Here is a 9392-nt window from a genome sequence, read left to right as displayed (position 1 = left end):
AGTTAGCAGATTGAATTTCCAGTGTGCACTGAAAAATAAGAAATCCCAACAGCAGCATACAGAAGGCCTGCTTTTTGCATATTTGGAAACAAATCTAGCTGTGATAATACTTTTTAAGATGCGGTCAATTCCTCAGTCATTTTAATTTCTGTGCTTTTGAGTTCATTACTAATCATTAACTTTGCTTTGCAAAGTCACATCTCATGTTCACAACGGCCATTCTGCGCCTCCGAGCTGGGGTCCAAGCTGGTCTCCTGCGTCGCTCCGTCCTCATTGGGCTCCGGCGAGCCAGGACGTGGTTCCTGCGCCTTGGTTTCCCCCTGGAACGTGCTCAAGAAAACCCCGTGAGCGCTTTTGGTGGAAGAGCCACGCTTGGACGCCCTGAAGATGAGCGGCCGCAGCGAGCGGCCGCTGCTGGCGGCGGCGCTGAGGCGGGCCCTGCGCAGCCGCTCCGCGTTGGCGTGCTCGAGCGTGAGGCGGCAGCGCAGCACCTGCACGAAGACGCTGCGGAACTGCCGCGACGACACGTTGTAGAGCAGCGGGTTCACCACCGAGCTCAGGTAGAAGAAGGTGTCGGCCACGGGCAGCAGCGTGATGTACGCGCGGAAGTAGGGCACGGTCCAGTCCTGCTTGGGCTTCGCGGCAGCCATGATCCTCCTCACCTGGTTGGGCAGCCAGCACACGGCCAGCGTGACCACGATGAGGCCTGGGACGGAGAGAGAAGAAAGAGTGTCTGTGGGAGGGGGAAACATAACATATTTAGCATCACTTCTGCACTTACTTGTTAGGAAGTAGTACCGATTCTTCAATGTTTTGCTTGACAGCTTTTTCTGCCGGTAGCATTTTGGTTGTTTTTTTAATAACTGTTTCAAGGTCAGTGCAGCAATATGCTGGGATAAAGACTACATAGTGCTTGGATGGTGTTTATTTGTACCTACCATCGTTCATTAATTCTCAAAGTGTTCTTTCACTGATACTTGTATCTTTGGAAAGAATGGATTTTTGTTTTGTGTTTTTTACATTTCTTATGTTTTTCCCTTTATTTAAAAAACAACAGCAAAATAAATAGCAACCTATAGCCATATCAGATCAGGCAATACCCAGAAGAGATCAGATTCTTGTTTGTACTTTACAAAAAAAAAAGTATGCATAATAATATATTTGGTGTTATTTTTGGTAACTTTCCTCTTACAGAAGATATTTTTAAGTAAAATATGTACGGATCTTTTTATGGTAGTGACGATATGTTGGGCTTTCTTAAAAATCAAATTCCAGTGGAATTAAATGATGAATGTAAATGAGAAAAGAAAAAAAAAACTAAGCCTGATCATGGAAGTGTAAGCACTTTTAAATTATAAAGTATGCTTCAAAATGTGATACCTGCCCATTTTGTATTTCTACCTGTGATACCGATGCATGTCGCTGCATCACTAGCTGCATTAAAGAGGGGGTGACTGAGCTGCTGGATGTGTGAAGCTCCTGCCCGGCGGCGTGGGCCGCCCTGGGGACGCTCTGCTGCAGGGTCCTGGCTGCCATCGCCCCTGCCCGGGCACGTAAGGCGAGCGCTGGAGAGCCCGACGTCTTGCAGGAGCTACACGGTGCACAAGTAAGTGCTGCTCAGTCCCACCCCTCCCCAAAGCACCACTCCTGAAACAAAAGCACATTCCACAGTTCACTCTTTCCACTTTATTTTTCTCTTCCCAAGACTGTGCCTTATCCGAACAGCTGGGGGGAGCGGGCATCACGGACACCCAGGACAGCAGAGCGCATCTCCACGGAGCACAGCCTACCGTTTCGGCAGAGTTTAGTTACCCTCATCCCCTCCGAAGTCTGGCTTGCTTTACTGACACCCAAACCACGGCAACACTCACCTGCTAGAACAAGTCAGGTTTCATATCACAACCCCATTAAACAGACTACTAGAGGAATGCGATTCCTCTCATTTGGTGCTTTTTTCAAGACAGAAAATGATACTTTGCTGGAGGGAAGAAATGAAGGTGAAGAAGGGTGGGGGCAGAAGAAAGACAAAAGATGAGTTTGAAACTACCATGGCTTGAGCAGGGTGTGCTAATGTATCCTCTTTCTCACCCCCAGTCAAGCAAAAAGATGTGAAATTTCAATTATTTTTGAAAGTAATTTTTCTTCATGAAAGTCATAATGCATTGAACAAATATTTGACTTAATTGTTGTAATACCAAACAGAAGGTTTCTTTCTGAGCCCTTGCTTCCCTGATCACATAATACCACATTTAATTTTTGAAGTGCATTATTTTTGCTAATAGCATACTCTTTGGAAGGATGGAAAAGTAGCAGATGAACGTACTACACTGGCATGACAGCCTTGGGGAGGGAAAAAAAAAAGACTGGGAAGGGTGTTGTAGCAGGCTAAATGCAAAGGAACACATAAATGCCTTTATCTTTGTCATTACCTGCTCTTTACCTCCTGTAATGCTCCTTAGCCCCAGTCTCTATTCCATCCCATTCCCTTAGCTTAGCCAAGGGGCTCTTTGAGCTCCAACTCCTGCAGATTTCTGCAGATTTTCCAATCTTCAGAGCCTTTCTTTTGCCGTCAGCCCAGCAGCCGTCGGGCTGGCTCTCCCGGCAAGGGGCTCCTGCTCAGCCTGGTGAGCACAGAGCCAGGGGCGCTACGGCTTTGCCGGGGGCTTAAATATTGATAGGCACCAAGGCCTGCAAAATCCCTTTCTGCTTTTACCAGATGATCTCTTCCAGGGAGAAAAGTAAGTTCTATTTTGTAAATAAAACTTTATCTTCTTAATTAGAAGATGTTAATATACAGCTTCCTAAATTACAAACACTGTTGTGAAAAACAGTGAGCAAACAGCACATGCACTCACTTTAAGCCCAACTAGAGTGTGCTGAGATGTCCAATTTTTCTCTTGTATCTGATTTCTATTGCCACTGACCCTTTTCGGTTCCACTTGCCAAATATTTTTGAAACATTTCTGTTGTGGAGAACTTAGTGTTTCGCTATGTGCACAGCCAGTGAACAACGGGGCTGCTGGTGCCCTTGCATAGTACAGGGGTTTGGTTGGTCCTCGGACCGGGGAAGCAGTTGTCTTCCTAAACGTTGCATTTTTTCCAGGGATCAGTAGTTGTTCATTTTCACCCTTGAAAAAGCACTCATTGTTTGAAGGGAGCTGCATCATGTAAATAAACATGCTGGAAAAAAGAAGAAAAATTGATTTTTTTTCTAACTGTTCACACTTGATTCAGAGGTATGACACAAATCTAAGTATATGAAAGAAAGGTCTTTCTGGTCTTACTCAGACCATGGCATATTACATATTTTGACTGAATCATTGCTGCAATCACTTGGAACTTCAGGTTCTAGAAATCTTGTTTTTTGTAATGTTACATGCAGAAGATGCTTAAAAAACTTTCTACCCACTTGCACAAAATCCAGACTGCACCTTCTGCCAGCACTGATGCGTTTTCCCCTAGACCTTGATGCCAACTGCCTGCGAGGAATTAAAACTCCTACACATTTTGTCTCACATCCAACTTCCCCTTGCACTGATAAAACTGAAAATTAATGCCTTTTTTTTTTCAGTTTTCCTGACTAACGCGCTGAAGTGACACTAGCTAGTGGATGAGAGCACACGTTTATCCTCCCCGTGTTAATGGTGTTGATAAACACGGTAACGCTGCGGTTCCTCAGCTTCCATCGCTGGTGCTTGCAGTTTCCAACACACCTTGGAGCAACGGTGCAAGGTTTCAACTGCACCAGCACATGGTGCTGCGCAGGCTGAAGCCAGGAGACCCGGCGTTGTCCACCTGGCCCTGGCCAAGGGAATGCACCCAGCCTTTAAGAAAACGTTGGAGCTTATAATTCACTTAACATTGACGCAGATGGTTCAAGGTAATTCAAAAAAATTAATGTAGGAGACATGAAGAATGATAAGAGATTGATTAGAACCATTTTTAAAGATCATAAGCCAGCCATGAAATAGCTCACCCAAAACAGGAAAAGGCACATTCAGCCATTAATTTGCCAAAAAAAAAAAGGAAAAAAAAAAAAACACTCTTCAAGAAGAAACAAAGTACAAATATAACAATGATTTAAATTGGGAATTGTTATTGCAGCTTCTCAAATGTGGGTTTTACGGTATTAATTCTTAATATGCGACAAAGGATCATTTAGGTAGTAAAGCAAACCCGGCCTTTAAGTGCCAATAATGTGAATATGCATCACTGGCACAGAATAGGCGGTTGGCAGTCATCGCTCCCTTAGCAATACTATTTTATTGCTCAGAACATTCCTCTGGGCCATAGGGGACTGAATTAAATTCATTACGAACTTTATTGGGAAGGATTTTAAGCACATGCTGATGTCTGGATGGGTACAGAGGGCGCCTTCTCCGTCCTTCCCCACTTTGCTGCTTTTCCAGAGTTTGTCTTCCTATTTTTCCCTGCACGTGAGCGTTTGTGCTCATCTCCTTTCACAGTCTAGAATTCCCATACACTATCCTGGCTGCTCACAGCCAACATGAGGAATGTGGGATGGTCTCCAGGATTCCCAGCATCCCTAGGAAGCAGCACCCACATGTGTCCCTGTCCCAGCGCTCACCCTGCAGGGGTTGTGGCCCTGCTCACTGTTAGCCCGAGCAGGGTTAAACCTCAAACTCTGTCTGTTCCCAGGATTAAATGAATGGAGCAGAGGAGAGTTCTCAACATCTGCTTGTAAACTGGCATTTAAATGGCAATTGCTGGTGGAACAGGAGCATATGGTGAGCGGAGCTCGGAGTGGAGAGCAGCGGCAACGCAGCTGCTTCAGAGGGAGAGTTTTCTTGAACGCTCTCGTTTCACATGCGCATCCTTGGCCTGACTTTGTGCACCAAGGTGGAGCGTGACGTTCATGTCCTCTGCTCTACAAGGCCTCCCTGCCACCAGCGGTGCTGCCAGCTCCCAAGGCAGGGAAGAGCTGAGTCCGCCCCGGGGATCCAGCTCCCAAGGCAGGGAAGAGCCGAGCCCGCCCCTCGGGATCCAGCTCCCAAGGCAGGGAAGGCCAATGCCTGCCCCTTGAGATCCAGTTCACCCTCGTGAAGCAACGTGCATCTCCACGAAGGATATTTAGCGCTGCTAAAAAAAACAAATGGCAATAAACACAGGCAAATCCTGACACTTTTGCAGCTCCCTAGCAAGTCTGTGACATCCAGTGCCACCATCTCTATGTCCTTTTGCCCTCGTCTGGGACAGCTCTGTCAGCCTGTTCGCCAAGCCCTGGGACCGGGACCACGGTGGGGATAGGACAGGACAAGGGATCCCCAGGACACGAGGGAGAGCTGCTCTCTTGCCCACAGCCACTTGCTGCCTGGCCCACGTGTGGTGGCCCAGACAGACCACTATGTTAGAGAACACCCACAAACATAATGTCAGAGGAAAGCAGATGCCAAACACCACAGAAATCAGAGGCTTCCTGAAAGAAACGAGCTTAACACCAGATTCCCAACAATGTTGCACTGTCACTCAAACGTCAGCATCGTCATTTTGCAGGCAATGACTCGCTGCAAGTAAAAACCTTGTCACTTCATGCCTTGCACCCCCTGCACATCTCCCTTGCTGTAAGCCCTGGGGCACGTCCTGTTTAGCTCCCCACCATGGAACTAGTCTGTAAAACCCAAGCGATGGCTCTTCTGTGCCTGCGCTGGTGACAGCTAAAGTCACATTCCCCCCAAAACCCCCTCCTCGGTGCTGTCCTCCCCAGCGCATGGAGAGCCACAGCCACCAGCAGCGTCGTGCTCCAGTGCGGACCGCAATGTGCGAAGGCCCACACAGCAAGGGATCAACCATCGGATGAAGTTTAGAATTGGATACTAATGTAGATAAGCCCCCCGCCCCTTCCCCTGCACTGCAAGAACATATTAATAATAATAATAATAATAAGACAAAACACATATTGATATATGGCGAGGTGGATGTAAAAATGTATTAACCTGAGAGATAAATATCGACGCTGCTTTGTCTGTGTCACTAGTCAGTTCAAGGGACAATAAATTTTGACGTTCCCTGAAAATAGTCACTCTGTGCATTGCTGCACCCGTTTTGTACGAGCTCAAGTTATGTGGCAGCTCTGTCCCTTGCACCCACCCCTTGCAGAACCACAGATTTGCCTTTCAGAAAGGGAAGGAGGGGATACGTGAACTGCCCTGGCAGTAGCTGCAGAGGAGGCATGAGCAGGACGCGATGGGTGCGTGTCTCTACCAGACTTGTTCCAACCACCACGGGATCTCCCTTGTGATCCCAAGCTGGATCCGGACGGGGTGCTACGTGCCCAGCAGTTACCTGCTGTCCCTGTGCTGCGAGCCCCTGTGCCGGCACCAGAGGGTTCCAGGAGCAACACCAAATTGGATAAAATCCAGCCCCTTCTCCTGCAGGTGGCTGGACTGCCAGGCCAGGATAACGGGGGAAAAGGAGGTCGCAAGACAACGGCTTTGTCACCAGCACAAGCAGACAAATCTCCAATGGCCCAAAGCCAATGGAGCAGCAATTCCCACATCAACTTCCAAAAAGCCAATGGAGCAGCAATTCCCAGAGCCTTCAGAGGGACACGGATACATTTGGTGTCTATTAGCTCCTCTTGGTGCCTGTACAACAACAACACTTCTCATTAGCAGCATGGTTTGGCGATGGGGACCGTGCTGTCCCAAAAGCCAATAAATGAAAGACACCGAGCAGCACCACGTGGCCTCCTGGTGCCACATATGTCGCAACACTGCAAGGTTTTGTTAAACACATTGCTGTCCTATCGCACGTGGAGGTGTCCTTCCCCCAGCTGAAGACACCACTGAGGGGCTGGCGAAGTCTCACGTGTCAAGGAGCTGCACTGTGATCTTCCTGTAAACAGCAGCGCTGTTTCCAAAGCAGCAATGTGCTCAAGTGGCCAGAAATGAAAACACAGGGAATTTATTTTTATCCCTATTCAAAGCTTCCCTAGATAAGTGGAGCTGTCAGGGGCATTGAGAAGAGTATCACGGAAGCATTTGCTGCCCTTGGCAATCTGAAAGTCACCCACAGCTGCTTTTGATGCTTCGTTTCAGAGGTGCCCAGATGCCAGTACAAGTCATCACTATGACCCAGGAGATGTTAGCACAGGCTCAAGTTTAGTCGCTCACTTGGCTCAGACTCTTCCTCACCCATAAATTCCCTTGAGGACACTACTACATCATTGACACCAACTTGGCTTGTCAGAGGTCTACTGGCCCAGTCTTGAGCCAAAGCAAAGATGCAGCCAAACAAGTGCAGACAAGGGCGCTCTGCTGGCAGCCCCTGCGTCACCCACTGCTGCCCGCCCGTTTTCCTTCTCCTTGACCATCAAGGAGGAGCATCTTGAGGCTGGAAGCAGCACAGCAAGATTGGAAGAGCCGCTCGGAGGCAAAGGACAAGGCTAATTTTGCACTGCCAACAACTCCCCTGTCTAATACTTGTCCAGAAGCCCATGAGCTTTGCTGAAGAGAGAGGAGCCTTCCATCTCCTTCGTGCTTTAGTCAGCTATATTTCCTGCTTATAAAAGCTTCTAGATTCTAATTCCTATAAAAATTTCTGGCAGATTGGGCTAAGAACACAAACACTGCTGATAATCGAGGAGAGCATCACCAGAGACTTCCATGGAGCCAAGCCATAGTTCCAAGGATCTGTCCCACAAACTCATCTTCCTAGCTGGGGCTCCCAGGACACTCCGCATACAGTGAAATCTTTCCCGACTACAACATGACAATACAGCAGCTTCTAGGGATCCCTCCACACACTTCTCTTGCCGCTGGCAGACAGAGTTCTTCAGAGGACGACGCTGTTTTTGCCGTGCACTGTCACTCAGCAGCCCCCGGCTGCTCAGCAGAGTGATATTGGAAGTACCTGAAAGCGCCAGGAGAACGCAGAAACGCACAATATAATTAACCAGGACACAAGTGTTCAGCCAGTTAAAATACCTGACAATTATCTTCAGTTCTTAACAGGGTCAAGATTTGCTTCTCCAGTATTTTTAAATAGTGCCATTTCACAGCGCAAGCTAATAACAAGCTAAAAACGCTCAAGGAAGTCTCATGGCAGGAGGACTGTGACTGTACACGAGCCGCCTTCTTGCAAAAAGAGTCGTTCAAGTCCTTTTACAAGACAAGCATGAAAAATACATTCCGCTACTGGAAATACAGTAGTGGAAATCATTATATTAAAATAATTAGGAGCCGGGTACCACACTTACTGTCACCGTTACACAAGTCTCCCCTACACAAGTTACTTCTAGGAAGACGACTGACTTGACAGTGACCACCCATCGGTCCTGCTCATCATACTGGAGTTTAGGCTTCAAATACGGGTTTACCTGATCACTCATCACCCTTCTAATTTCCAGCCTCCTCTTGGCGCTCGTCATCAGCTCTAACTCACTTGGCTTTCGAATCGCTCATTTCCGTCCACGGAACAAAGGCTCCAGTAAACACACACACGCGCAAATTAATTCAAGGCGATTTTGAGGAAAAGAAGATCAAATGTGTTGTGCAAATACACATATCATCACCACCTGAAGGCATACTGTGGTATAATAAATACATTTTAAATTGTTCCTCTTTCGAAATGTGAATGTTGTAGCTGTCAGAAAATACATGTTTATCAGAAACTGTCATTTCTGCACAGAGAAAGTATTTTAAAAAACAGTAATATGGACAAGGGAACATGTTTTAATGGATGCTCCTTCCCTGCTAAACAGCTTCTTGCACTGGTTGCTTTGACTTGGAAGCGGCTGTCATGGTGGGGAGCAGCAAAGCTCCTCCTCGGCAGCAATGATGTTACCAATCTCCAAGTCCGATTTTTGCACTGAAAACCATCAAATGGAAGAAAAGCCCCTTGCTGCTCCATAGCTAGCAAGTTGGAAATGGAATTATTGAGGCGCGAGTGGCAGCAAGAGCGCAACCGCCAGCTGCTTTGGAAAGCAAAAGCGACCGGCGCTTCATCAGCCGACCTGAGACAGGAAAACAAAGTGAATGGCCACAAACACGACCGGCAGCTACTCAAATGCCTCAAACGGGGAGCACCAAGAGCAGAACGTCGCGATGGCGGCGTGAGGGCCGCCTGGCCGGGCGCTGGGTGGTTGGGCCTTGGGCCAGCCCCCAAGTTCTCCTCAGGCTGCTGAGGAGGGAACGCTACGGCCTCAGCGCGGGAAGGCCTCCTGCTGCCTCCCACCCGCACGGTTTTTTCTGACAACAGTATTTTACCAATCTGAAGAGATCCCTCATCTTTTCAGAGGGAAACGAGCAAAAAAAAATGTGGTAGAAATAAAATGTGAAGTTTCACACATCTTCAGAACCCATTTGTTTTAAGATTTAAGGACGATCATAATCTGTAGGAGAGTTACGAGGCTGGAAACGCTGCCATGAGAA

The sequence above is a fragment of the Tinamus guttatus genome, unplaced genomic scaffold (genome assembly GCF_059628265.1).
Source record: "Tinamus guttatus ecotype Peru unplaced genomic scaffold, ASM5962826v1 Tinamus_guttatus_pri_ptg000133l, whole genome shotgun sequence".
Classification (NCBI taxonomy): Eukaryota; Metazoa; Chordata; class Aves; order Tinamiformes; family Tinamidae; genus Tinamus; species Tinamus guttatus.
The sequence above is the reverse complement of the archived record's forward strand: the minus strand, read 5'-3'. Positions refer to the sequence as shown.